A 15,183-nucleotide genomic window follows, 5' to 3' on the forward strand; every position below is an offset into this window, starting at 1 on the left:
AAGTTAAAACCAACCTTAGTGTTTGATCAAAGGATTTGATGAATGAGTTAAAACTCTCTTTGATTGTCTTTTTTTGTAAGAGAAAAATCATTATTTTAATATTTCAATATACTAATTTCATATTTTCATTCAAAGTTTAATACACACGGTTACAAGAGTCATTCTCAATTTAATATACACTCATTCATACATCATTCACAGTTTATAGAAAACATTTAGGAAAATAAATAATCATTCGCATTAATTATTAATCACACAAGTATAAAAAAAATATAACAACGTTTATATTACAGCCCTCCCATATTTATTGTACATTTTTGACTTTTGAAGTCTTTATTCTTCAACTTTGACCTTAAATATTTTTATTAGTGTTATAAATTACGTGATGAAACTTATAACAATGAAAAAACATTTAAAACACAATCTATTCATATATTTTGCATCAAACATTATATATAAAAAACAAGAATATTTAATGTCAAAGTAGAAGAATAAAGACTTCAAAAGTCAAAAGTGGACAATAAATACAAGACGATGTAGTATTATTTAAAGTTTAATACATTTATCGATAGATTAGTTTATATTATATTTATAGTTTAATAACTAAATGACTTCTAGCCCAACGATATTATGTGTTGTCCTTCCTTTTTTAGGTCGATGATTCAAGTCCCGTCAAGGAGATAGGTGGATTTAGGAGTAGTTTAGGATTAAAATAGGTTTGTTGTTCCAAAAAAACATTTTAATACACTCATTCATAAACAACTTATCATGTTATTTTATATATAGAAATATTTGAATATGAAGGTTTTTTAAAATCACAAGAGTTTTGGAGAATGTCTCATCAAATAATCAAGCCATGTTTAGATGTTCTACCATTGGTGTGAAGGAATTTGGCTAAAATGTTTGGAATAGATGTTTCATAAGGCTCACATTAATGAACACATGTTCTCTTATTTGGTATCGTGCGTCTACGGCTTCTATGCTGACATTCCTATTACGATATCTATACAGGGAAAAATTATACATCAGTCATTCATTAGATATGTCACATGTAGTTGTTAAAAAAAAGTATCAACTTCAAAAATATTCTAACAAGGGGAATACGAGTAAAGTTAATGAAAAAAAATTAACATCATACACGTGGGGTTGTAGTATTTTGTCAAGATTGGGACTTCTTAGCTTATGAGGTTGCAAGATAATCCAACCAAGTCCATGTTTATGTGACTTATGATCAATTCAATCCTTTAAGCTGCCACAACATCAATTCAATCCTTTAAGCTGACACCATACGTAATAAAAACCTACTTTAGTTTTGCACGTATTTATGAAATCTTACATTGGAATTAATATTCAAAATAATATTTATATGATAGTGATTAATGACTCATAAATTGTTCTTATGATATATGTTGTAACAACAATGTTAAATTTTATAATTTGAGTTGTGTAACACATTCGTTGCAGACATTATATGTAGACTTCTTTATAGACATTTTTGAAATAATTATATGTTATGTTTCACATGAATCATCCACAATAATCATTAGAAAAAATTATAAGTTTAATCCATTTTTTAGTATTAGAACATTTATAAGAAAACAAACTTTGATTAAATATATTTATTGTTAGTGTGCATCCAAGAAAGAAGGGTTGCTAATAATTATATTGTAAGATGTTTATTAAAAGTGTGCCTAAATGAAAACTTTTAATACAAATATCATTATAAACTTTTTTTTTATTTGTTGCTAAGATAAAGAAAAATATTATGTAACACAACCAAACACTTATATACATAATTAATGAAGATTTATCATAGTAGCAAAATTTCTAAGGAACAACATAGAAAACTTCTGCAATTCATTGATTTTAAGCAAGAAAATGTTGATGAATTGTCATTCGAGTGTGAAAGAATAACTTCATCTAATAACATTCTCAACATAACATACGCCTGTAGAATAGAGAAATATCTTGATATGGATGATCTTCTGAAAATAGTAAATGACACCTTAACAATATCCAAACAGAACAAAATTATTAAGATCTCAAATTTGAATGTACAGATTCATGTAAGATTAAGGACAAAATAGAGATTGATTGAACTAATTTATGTCCAAATAAAATTCGGTCTTTGTGTAAATATTCTAAAGTAACTAATTTAGAAGAAAGTGATACTTTTGATAAGATTTATGATGCTTGTTATTATTCTAAATCTTAGTTTGTAAATTTCTATTTGGAAATTGTTAAAATCAAAGACATAATGAATCATGAATCTGATTAAAAAAGGGACAATGATAATGAAGAGGAAATTTTTGATTTTTCAAAACTTGTTCTTGAAAATACGTTTGAATATCATTAGATTTTGTCTACAAAATGAGAAAAGTCACTTTATCTAATTGCTTTTGTTTATCCTAAAGTGATCAATTTTTAGAATCGTATTTTTATCAAATATGAAAGATAAAACTAGTTGGTTCTAAATTGGATTTTATACTTCAAAAAGATAATTCAAATATTATTGAAGAATTATTTATTCCACTGAAAACATTAAGGAAAACATAATTAACAACACATCAATTTCAAAAATCAAAAATCACAAAAAATAAGAATTTCAAAAATCATACTTCAACAAATTACTCTTCGAAGAAATCAATTTGGGTTGTCAAAGGCACAACCATACCCAAATCAATTCTCGAAACAAATTATTTTGTTCAAAAAAAGTGACATCTAAAAAAAATATATGAAGATTTAATCATCATAAAAAATTAAAGAACTAAAAAAATTCAGTTATTTTCTTCAAAAACTAATCTTTGAACCATATTAACCAAAATTTTCTAATCCAAAAGTCGTCAAACCAACATTGACCACTTTAATGAAAAATATTAATGAAATTGACACATTTTATGCATGGTTAGATAAACATGGATCTTTCAAAGATAAACCTATTTCACTTGATAATATTAAAGAGTCATACGATGAATTTCTCTATGGTTCCACAAATTAAAGTTCATCTTTTGGAATATTAAGTGTCAAAACCGAGAAATGTATTAAAAAAGATTTACTAAAATTAAATTCTAATAAATTTTGGATTTTGGATTTGAAGTCAAAAGTCAATCATTATGTTATGAAATTCATTACTAAATGGATATCGAAAACCAAAGTCCAACAATTTCAAAATTTTGTACCCATTCAAGAATTAAACAACACTTCAGCTTATTCATATAATATGAATCCAGTTGCAAGATGTGTATCGTTCCATTTTTCAAAACAAAATTTTCATTCAACCATTTGTTTGTTTCGTAAAGAAAAGCATTGTTTGATAATCAAAACTCAACCATTCAAATCAGAGTATCAAACAGAACATGTAGAAATCTCAAAACATGATGTCGATGAACGTGTACAGTCAAGCCTAACCCTTTTCCCATGATCTGATGAAGTACTTGAAAAACAGTTGATCCATAACTGTAAGTATCAAGTTTAGTGAGTTCCCCAAAATACGACATACCACAATACATATACAATGCATATAAGCAAATGGCTCGTAACCTAGCGTCGTTCCGCTATAAACAATTGACTTGTGACCTTGATCGTTCACGTTTGATTATGGTGTCTATGGTCTTGACTAAATTCATATAATCTTAGTGAATAAAACTGAAGTCTTTTTTGGGTTGCCCTCATAACCATAAGTAGCTAAAATTGATATTATGAGAGAGATAAAATGATTTGTTATTTTTTTAAATGACAAACATATATATATATATATATATATATATATATATATATATATATATTATACTTCTAAACTACTCCTGAAAATCCACGTATGTCCATTGCGGGACTTGAAATTAATATGAAATTAATTCAGGATTAATTGGGATTAATTAAAGGTGTAATGGGTGAATTTTAATTGTTCAATAGTTGAACAAAATAATCAATTCTAGAACTCTCCATGGTATGGACGGTTTTGAAGCGGTTTCTAGGGTTTTTGGAAGTCTCCTATAGTTGATTAGGATAATTGTCTTGAATATATAAAATATTATTATTTTATTACTCTAATCTAGGTTTATCATGGAGATTCCTTAGTCGTAAATAGGACCCCTTGGGCATCAAATTTCGTGGCTTTCTCTTCCCATAAGGTGGAAAATGAAATTTATCTTTCTCTCACATCTCTCCTCTTCAAGTTCCATTGTGCTACGGTTTTGGATGTGAACCATTAGAGGCATCCACACTATTGGTGCTTGTTTTCCAAAGGAGATTCACAGAGATTTGTTTGCATTATATGATTAATGCAAGAAGGTATATATTCTAACCATATGAATTTTGATATTATATGTTAGGTTTTATTTAAAACTTAGTTTGAAAAACTACAAATAATGGAAAACGGAAGACTTTAGTTTTATAAAATAACATAAACATTTTATCACCCACCAAGGATCATCTTGCAAGTAAAAGAAAGATTTAAAACACAACCATAGAAGGAAGAAGTTGTGACAGCCTTTGAAGCACTTTGAGTCCTCTATGGGAGGCTTGGAAGTTGATGGAGTGAGGTTGAACCCTTGAGAAACCAAAAATGTACCAACTTGATGTGATGCTAGTTACAACTCTTAAGCTGTAAGTCAAAACAAGTTTATGACTTAAAGAGAGGGTGCAAGCAAAAAATATCTTCAAGATACAAGACTTGAGAGAATATGGAGAGGGGAGAAGAGAGCTCTCGACAATAGCAAGAGGGAGTGAAGAAAATGATAGCATTCACCTCTTATTTATAATAAGATTACGGTCCAAGAGTCATTAACCATTAAGCACTTTAGACTACCTTGTCCCCTATGTCATGAACATGTTTCCCTATCTCTTTGTCCCTCTCTTATTCATGTTTTTTATGATGAAAAGACAAGCCAAGAGTTTATATTTTATAAACTCAAAGTTTATAAGATATAAAATTTGTCTTTTGCTAAAAGACAAAAGGCTTATAAGGTCCAAAAAGATGTACATGACATGTATATTCATACACTATGAAATAATGTGTTACTTGTATTGTAAAATAATTTATTTCCTTGAAATAAATATTTCCCCAATTATTATAAGAGTTTATGAATATTTATTAAAATCAATTTCTAATAAATAATCAATTGTATCAAGTTGTTGTTAGTGTGACCCTTAGGATCATATGTTATTTAACAATATCATTTTAATATGACTCTTGAGCATACTGGATCTTTCATTATATAGGTTAGACTATTATTTTGTAAGTATGTTACAATAACTATGACAAAATGCCATAGAGTTCTAGGTTGCATGTACCCATAAGTGTTTATGTAAAAATCCATTGTGGAAATAATTTTATAACCTAGAAAACTAAGCATTGGTATCAAAGCCTATGATTCTCTGTTATTTGTGCATATATGAAACTATAAATCAATACTGATAATCAAAAAGAAACCTGATGAGTCGCACCACGGCGTGACACTCTTATCACAATGTGGTGGAGCCTCAAGGAGAATTTAAGTATTTTTTCCTTTTTCAAATTTGTAGGATAATTACTAGTCTTTATTGGTATTTTAATTGTATAAAATTTGAACCTTTAAACTAGGTAATTAGATAAACCCTAATTCAGAATTTGAGGATGTAAATAACTAGATTAATATTATTTAATTAAAAGTCTAATTAAGAAAATAGTTTAATCCCTAAAAGATTTAATATAATTAATTAATAGATTAATATCAAATCTAAAATTGGTTTAAATATTAATTAATTAATTATTAATTAAGATAATTAAGTTTAAACCTTGTATTATTCAAAGGTTTTAAAATACATCCATACATATATAAGAGTTATAATATTATATGTAAAACACCAAGTTTGTCGAACCAAGACTAAGCCTCATTCACAAAGCCGCACTATAAGAAAGGTATAAGGAAACGACCTAAAAAATAAGCATTGAATAAGTGTCTTTTTCACCAACCACTTCTTTGTGTCGTAGAGTGTCATTAGCCGAAAGGGTTTTGATTGGACACTTATCACATTATAAGTATAATGTAAAAGTACTAGAACATTCTATAAAATCCCACGCTGGTTACTTTAGGAAAAAATGTGAAGTTGTATGAAATCCATGAAAACGCACATTGTTTCTTTATGAGTCGTTAGTGGAGCGTGTGTGGTCAAACAACACACTAATTTGGGACTACAAAGTTGAAATGATTGTACATACTTGAAATTTATGATTGTTGATGGAGCATGTTTGGTTAACCAACATGAAGCGAAATTAATACCTGGACTTTAGATCTAAAAGTATAGATTGAAATGTCCAATAGGATTCAGTCAAAGCACAATGTGTAGAAAAGGTTTCAACATGGAAAATCCCAAGGAGTTGAACAAATACATTTTAATAAGGAGTTGAGTGGATCTCAAAAGTCCTTTGTGTTAGCCATTAAAATGATAGGATGAGTCGAGTCTCATATGCTTCGGATATAGGATCGATCATGTATTCTATGACTTGTGCTTGTTCAAATATCTCAAATGTTATGGTGCACTTTGTACCATAAAGGTAGTGCCTCTAAATCTTCAAGGAAAAAACCACAGCTCCCAATTCGAGATCATGAGTGGTATAATTCACCTCATGTGTCTTTAGTTGTTAGGACGCATAAGCTATCACCTTCCCACGTTGCATGAATACACAGCCTAAACCCTGATTCGAAGCATCGCAGTAAACTATGAAGTCCTCTGTTCCTTTTGGTAATGATAGTACCAGTGCACTACAGAGAGCTCGCTTCAGAGTTCGGAAGGCAACCTCCTGCGTTTCTATCAATTCAAATGGCAGGCCCTTTTGTGTAAGCATGGTAAGTGGCTTGTCTGTTTTGGAGAAGTTCTGAATGAATCTTCTGTAATAGCCTACGAGGCCTAAAAACTGATGAATTTCTATGGGTGACATTGGGACTGTCCATCCTTCAAAGGCTTTGATCTTAGAAGGGTCTACGTGTATCCCTTCTTGACTGACAATATGACCTAAAAAGTTTACGCTACGGAGCCAGAACTCACACTTAGAGAGTTTTGCGAATAAATTTTCGATTCGTAGGGTTTCCAAGATTTGTCGGAGATGTCAGCTATGCTCCTCTTTGCTTTGAGAATAGACTAGGATACCGTCGATGAAAACAATAACAAAGTTGTCGAGGAATGGTCGGTAGATCCGATTCATCAGGTCCATGTCCATGAATGCGGCAGGGGCATTCATTAGACCGAAGGGCATTACAACAAATTCATAATGTCCATATCGAGTTCAGAAAGCAGTCTTGGGGATATCCTCTTCCCGGACCTTGAGTTGGTGATATTCGGATCGCAGATCTATCTTAGAGAAGTAGTTTTCTCCTTGAAGTTGGTCGAATATATCGTCGATTCATGGAAGTGGGTAGCGATTTTTGATAGTGAGCTTATTCAGTTCTCTATAATCGATACACATCCTAAAGGATCCGTCCTTTTTCTTAACAAAGAGGATCGGAGCTCCCTAGGGTGAGAAGTTAGGTCGGATGAATCCTTTGCTCAAGAGTTCGCTAAGTTGGCTTGATAGTTCTTGCATCTCTGCAGGAGCCAACCTATAGGGTGATTTGGCAATGGGTGTAGCTCCCGACACGAGGTCAATTCAGAACTCGAATTGTCTTTCTGGGGGTATCCCAGGAAGATCTTCAGGAAAAACATCCGGGAAATCTCAAGCCACTGGAATGTCTCGGATATTGACAGTCTTCCTTAGACTTATCCACAATGTGAGCCAGAACGCCAAGTCCTTCTTTTGTAGACACTTATGTTCCTTAATACACGAGATAAGATAAAGGTTCGTACTGGGCTTGTCTCCGTATATAATTAGGGTTTCGTGATTAGGGAGGTGAAGGCGAACGACCTTCTCGCGACATATAATTTCGGCATGATGGGGGCTCAACCAGTCCATGCCGATAATCACATCAAAACTCCTAATAGTTACAGGCTTCAAGTTTATTTGAAAGACGTGGTGATTTAAGGTCAAGGTACATGCTACATAGATTTCCCCAGTTGATTATGTTTTCCCATTAGCCATTTCCACCGTAAAGGTTTCATTAAGCTTCTGGGGTTGTTGTTTTAACAAGTATTTGAATTTATTACTCACAAAACTCTGCTCTGCCCCGGTATCAAACAGGATGCATGCATTTAGGAGAAAGGTACCAGTGACAACAACGGGATCCTGAACTGCTTCTCCTTGACCCAGGGTCAGCACTCTCCCTGCTCCTCCATTCCCTTGGTTGTTGACATTGGGGCAGTTTTGATGGAAATGCCTAGTCCTTCCACATCCATAACAGGTGTGGCTTTCTCCAGCGTTGTTTCCATTTTTGTTGGTGTTGTTGTTATTGTTGCGGTTGTTGTTGTTGTTGTTTCCCGGTTGCTAGTACTGAGGAGGATAGGTTCTATAGTATTTTGCCGTGTGACCCTTTCGGTTGCAACTAGTACAATGCATCTCATTGCATTCACCATTGTGATGAAAATTGCACTTTTTGCACTTTGGGAGATTTCTGGAATACTGCTTAGGGGCACTTGGGGTAGGTGAGGTTGGAACATGTGGTATGGAGGGAACTTGGGTGGTTACAGCATGAACTGTCACTGTTTGTTGTTTCTTTGATGACTCTGAGCCTTGTCGTCCCTTCCTCTTGTTATTCTTTCCTTTCTTGTTGTCACTCTCCTTCTTGCTTTCAGTTTCCCCTGATTTCTCACCCTTCTTGGTGTTGTGGTCGTATAACTTCTTGGCCAACCTCTTGGCACTGTCGAAGGTTTCAGGATCTACAACTATCACATTTCCTTGAATTAGGGAGGTTAATCCCCAGATGAATCTATAGATATCAACCTCTTGGAACTGTCGCTAAACCTTCATATGTAAGCATCGATGTCGGAGTTTTGGACTGTGAGGTTCCATAACTCTTGTTCCATTTTCTGAATTTCGCCACGCAGGCAGTACTCGGCCATCAGCATTTCCTTTAATTCCGCCCACGACATGGCATTGGCTACGGGAAGAGTCATGGCCTCCATATGTCCATTCCACCAGATGAGAGCTTGATCAACAAATGTGCATGCTGCAAACTTCACTTTGACTTCATCGGGGCAATCACATATCTCGAACACCGATTCCACCTTTTCAATCCATATCTTTAGGGTTATCATTCCCCCTGTTCCATTAAAGGTTCGTGGCTTGGCGTTGGTGAAATCTCTGTAGGAGCATGTCTTGGTAGGCCCCTGGTTCATTCCGTTGTTTGAGCTTCCAACCCTTGCTCGTTGCCTCCACCATTGTTTCCATTGTAGATCTACGCCAGTGCCTCTGTGACTACAGTATATACAATTGCTTGAAATGCAACTGAGTTGATTTCTGGTGCTATTGGCTCGGGGTTTCCACGGGTGGGTCGCTAAGGCATCCTTCTGTTATGGAACAGAAAGATGTTGAGTGCCTACAATTTTCGTGAGTTTGTGGGCCTATGAACTAGGTTTATAGTATATACTTATGAAATTTTTACATATTGACATACCACATGGAAATATAACACATAGCAGATAACAACATCACGATAGAACACATATTTTTCCACTAATAATATTTGTACTTTAATACATGAAAATTTGCTCGAAAGAGCATACACAAAGGGTACAAAGTTCGGCAGTGTAACAACTCTATGAGTAGTGTAATCACGTAAACATAGAGTCAATGGTACCTAGCATAGATCCTATAAGGGAGTCCTAATACCAATACTCGTACTACTGATCCTGGTCATGTTGTAAATCTCCTAATGGTGACAACGATATCATATTCCAAAATGTTGTGCCAGCAGCTGAGCCATCTCTGTCATCTCTCCAATGACTTCATCTCGTTCTTGCTCAGCTTGCACGGCTCATGCTTCCATGCTAAACAATTATTGTCGAAGTGTGGTAACCTCATCTTCCAACGTACGATCCTCTCCCGCGGGGTTTCCTGGTGGGTCAGGATGGTCATGGTCCGTTTCGTCGATAGGTGATTCGAGGGCTTCATCTGCGTCCCCCTCCCGCTCAGTGTCGTCATCGGTCCCCTCAAACTCGTAATCCATATCAGTGTACTCGTCGAGTCCAACGTCATGAGCTGCTCCTTGCCCTTCCTCAGGGTCGTCTTCAATTATTCCATGGGCCACCAAGGCCTGGTGAAATTGGATGCCTTGATGCTCCTCTTCCATGGTGATTGTGATGGGGAACGCGCAAGGAGGGTATATAAATAAACTACTATTACTCCTAAGATGTTTTAGTTGTTATATAAATTGAGTTTGATGTTCTCTTCGTGGAAATCAAAAGGGTATGTTTTAGGTTTACCGACCATCACGGTCACTCCAGGGCATATGATAGTTGTATTCTAGAGGAAATGTAGTTGATCAGGCTACATTCGCCTCTTAATACAACTGTAAACAGTCCTGGCTTAACCGAGATGTCAGGATCATCTTATTTGATTTGGTATTATCTTCATTTTCCTAAGTCGCACAAGTAAGAGGGTTTATTATTATATTTTATTTGTTTTGTTCACAGTTATTTAGTCCCTCTTTGGGGTTATAGTTGCATATCAATGTGTGGTTAGATATGCCAGTTCACCATAAACAGAGCTCTGATACCAACCTGTCACACCCCCGAACCAGACGGCGGAAACGTCCGAGGGCTCGCGTAACTTAAATTGAAATATCATCACAATGAATATACATGAACAACACATACATCACCAACATTTCATAGTACAATTGTCATTGTTCACATCAAGTACATTGTTTAAATATTACATATCCATAACATAAATTGTTTGAGAATTTCAAAACATAACATCCTAACACACTTGGTATTGCTCTTTGGCTTACCTGTTACCTGAGAATACAAGTTATTTTGAAAACGTCAACATATATAATGTTGGTGAGTTCATAAGCATGTTTAATATAAAATTTGTTTATATCATTTGTAAAAACCCAAAAAATCCGATATTTTCTGTACAAAAACTATTTGCGAAAAGATGTGATGATCCCACCACAAGTGCATGTGTATGTGATTTCAAAACAAGCAAAAGTGATTTTTATTCAAAATTGATTATTGTATTGCAGTTTTTGTGTATAGGAGTGAATAATGTTGTTCCCCCGGAAAACCCGATGTGTTCCGATATAAATAGTATGATAGTTTTGTATTATTGTATCGTCACAACGAATGAATATGTTTTCCCCTGATTACTTAGATGGTGTTGGATCTCTATGTGAGTCGTTATTGATGGGTTTTGGCCATAAGAACATCCTATGTGCTCATGCAAACCCTAAAGCTTAGATCTAGGTTTCTCTATTGTACATGCAATTCTTCCAAGACTTTAAACCCTAGATCTAGCATGTGATAATCAATATTAACATAAGAATGAGGTTTAGATCTTACCTTGATTGTTATGTAGCAATAACAATCTCAAATCCTCCTTGTAATGGCTTCAAAAAGCTTAGAGTCACAAGTGTCACTCCTCTAATGGCTCACAAACACCAAGAGCAAGAGGATGAAGAATGAGAAGAGAGGAGGCACCCAAAAACGTGTAGAAACCCTAAGGAAACTCTTAGCCACGTTTTTGTTACCCTAGGGATCCTTAAATAGTGAGGCTATTAGGGTTATCTAACAAGGAAACCCTAATTTGACTGCTTAGGCCCTAAGCAGCCCATGGACTCCCTCCTTAGAGGCATTGGACGATTTCTAATGGGTTTCCCCATAGAATTCGTCCACTCCATCCTCTACGGAGTCCATTAGCCCAATATTCAACTATCACACAATTGAGAGTTCTAGTCCCTTAAGTTTAATTAATATCTTTTAGCCATAAAATTAATTCTTAATTAATTATTGACTAATATTAATTAAACAATATGATTTCTCCTTTAATATATTAATAAATCATAATTAATCCTCTCTCTCCATAATTCATCATATCAAGTTGCTTTGGTAAAGGCGACCTAAAAGGACCATGCACCATCGGGTCAAGTGCATACCAAAATAGTTATGGACTTAGACACTAATTCAACAGTCTCCCACTTGGATAAGTCTAATAACTATTATGCACATGACTTCAGATCCTGATCCGCAATCGTAGTTTTCAAAAGCCGCGGTCAACTCTGATCCTATCAGAAGCGCGTCCTTTAGATAAGGGATCATATATTCCTCCATTCTAGTTATCGTATAGACTGAGTTATGGATTTAAATCATTCTCTCTGTCTATGTGTTGTTTCCCGATTTCCGATTTACGACGACTGACAACAGACTACAGTTGAACACATCAACTTAGTTCCGGCTTGGCCAAACGCTTAGGTGTCATCACTAAATCATCGAGGGGCCCACATATATCGCTTTCATCCCACTTTGGATAAAAGGAACGGATAAACTTGGATTCAATGCTTGCTTGCACTCACTCACTGAATCACACACAACAATATGTTTTACAACACCAAGTTACTGGTGCGTTTACATATTATCAATGTGCAACCAACTCGCAAGATACAACTCACACATCTCGGTTTCAAGAATATAAGATGTTATCGTCTCACCAATCACTCGTGATAAAATCCATGAAGTGATCCAAGTGAGTGTGGGTTTAATCCAATGCTCAAATCATATTCATAAGCACTCATGAACGTTGCAGCAAACATTTTCTTATGTCTAATACACTTTAGACAATCCATACACCAATTCATGACAGTCTTAATTCATACCTACTTCCAACATATGAACGACTGTGGACCATTCGAACAATTTGATTATTCTGAAATAATTTAATTATTCAGGAAGTCAAAACATGCAAAGTGAAACACAAGAATAATACTAATCCCATATGGCCCCAAACTCTGGGTATAAATAAAACATTTTATTTAATCACCACATTGATTACTCATTATTTGTTGTTTCAGGTAATCAACTTCTTACATGAATTATAACAACAATTGTCCCATGCTCTTAGCATGCACACTATCTTTACCTACGGTCCTTACTTTGTGAAATAGTATAATTGAATAACATTTTCAATCACACTCATTTCACAATTCCTAATCCATTAGTGCAAGAATACAAAATTCTCGCCACTACTAGAATATGTTAGATTCTAACATTTTATGCAACGGTCATTTCGTAATGTCACGGCACAAAAGTCACCATGACTCGGCCAACGAAATCACAAAATGCTCTATTGGAGATTGTTACAAGACAATTCCATAGTCATGAAGTCTCATATTCAAAGTACATTCCTTTGAACATCCTTCTTGCATAAAAGTTTCTTAATCTAGACATTGATTCTCGATATCCAACTCCTAATATGGAAATGTTTCCATATTTTCCATATGACAAGTCATTGTAAATAGAATCTTATCTATTCATAATAATGTCAATATGGTCCACCCATGACTATACTTTCAATTGTCCACAAACGACCAATCCTTGGCGAACCTTAGGTTGTCCTTGGCAGATGTTTAATTATTTTAGTCAAAATCGGTTCTATTTCCATTTTCCCTCTAAATGCCCTAGACATTTGGAAAATTTTAGAACGGTCGAATATTATAGCATATGCAATTGATCCTATACCCGAAGCGTATGGGATACAATTCATAATAAAACATGATACTTTACCAGTTTCTAGCTATAATATCGTCATAATATTTTTATTTGCCATGTTCTCAAAAATTCGAACTATGAAGAGGGATGTCGTAATCATAATCGTATTTTGAGAATGCAAATAATAAATATACACTTGACTAAATACAATTAAATTTCTCGATCTAAGCTTTTAGATTGAAAAACGATGTATAACATTCTCTCCCTTAATTATAGCAAAAACATCTCTTCAACCCCTGCAACCTTGCAAAGTGAAACTTTTGTTTTTCTATAATTAATATTGCCAACTTGCAATACTTCAATAATAATCATGCTCCCACTGACAGGATGATTATATTCATTCCAACATAACCCTTATGCTCCCACTAGCTTTGACACGTATTTAGGAACCAGCTAAACTTCTAGGAATCAATACTTATTGACTTCCAAAGTTCATTGTTTCTAATACGATATGCTTCGATAAGCCTTTATCTAAGCTTCTCAAAATCACACACCTTTCCTTAGACAGCTCATATGTGTGTCTAAACTAATTCATAACTTATCTTACTAAGTCCTAAATGTTCAGACTAATTGCCAAATCTCACAATTCGACCTATGAAATGGGATGTCGTAATCATAATCAAATTTGAGAATGCAATTTACATAGTCACTATCTCCTTAAAATCTCTCTTAGTGAAAGCGTTTCCTCACAATCATTTTCATGAAGGAGAGAAACCTTATGACACTTAGATTTTATGGTGTATTTGTTCCTATCCATGTGAATTTGCCATTACCAGAATCGAAAGATAATGTTTGTGGCAAATTCAAACTCTTATGGACAGAACTTGTTTATTCTTAATTTCTTGCCATCAAGGGTCCCACCATTGCTTCCAAGTTATCTAGCAGCTCACCTATGCCAGTCAATGTACTTTCATTGAACAAGGTGTTTGCCTTATGCAGTCTATTGAGAACTCGTAGAACTCATATGCATAATCACTCAACAAGATTGGCACATAAAATAGAATTTTTGTAAACACGATAGGTTTCAAACCTCAAGTTGTGCGCTAGTGTTTACTCTTGATTAATTCTTGAATCCTTTCAAGATCTTCAGACTCCCACTAACCTGTTGACATATTACATTCTATTATCAAGAAACATTTCTTAATAAACAAATATCCAAGAGTTAGTGTGTGTCTATATCAAGACAAAACATTACACACATTTGGTCTTAGTTGGTCTTTGTCTTCTCCAAGACATCACAACTTACCAATTTCAAACGTGCAAGAGTAAGAAAAGCAATTTTTTTACTTCACATTTGATAAGTGTGTGTTACTCAATTCACAATCTTGGAATACGATTCTAAGACTTGATTTTGGAACGAAGTATGACTCATCCTTTTGATTTAACCATTTCAACAATTTCTGATACCTTTTCTTAGCCATACCAGTGCACTAAGATGTCCTTAGAGGATCAATTGTGATATGGTTCTTAATTATTAAGATGATCATAAAACCGATAAAAAGTACTCTCCCTTCTTCTTAGATTGGAGAAACTTTTATGTTTCTTCCTAATTGAATCTTCTTATTC

The sequence above is a fragment of the Lactuca serriola genome, chromosome 8 (assembly GCF_051521515.1).
Source record: "Lactuca serriola cultivar US96UC23 chromosome 8, Lser_US96UC23_V15, whole genome shotgun sequence".
NCBI classification, from domain to species: Eukaryota; Viridiplantae; Streptophyta; class Magnoliopsida; order Asterales; family Asteraceae; genus Lactuca; species Lactuca serriola.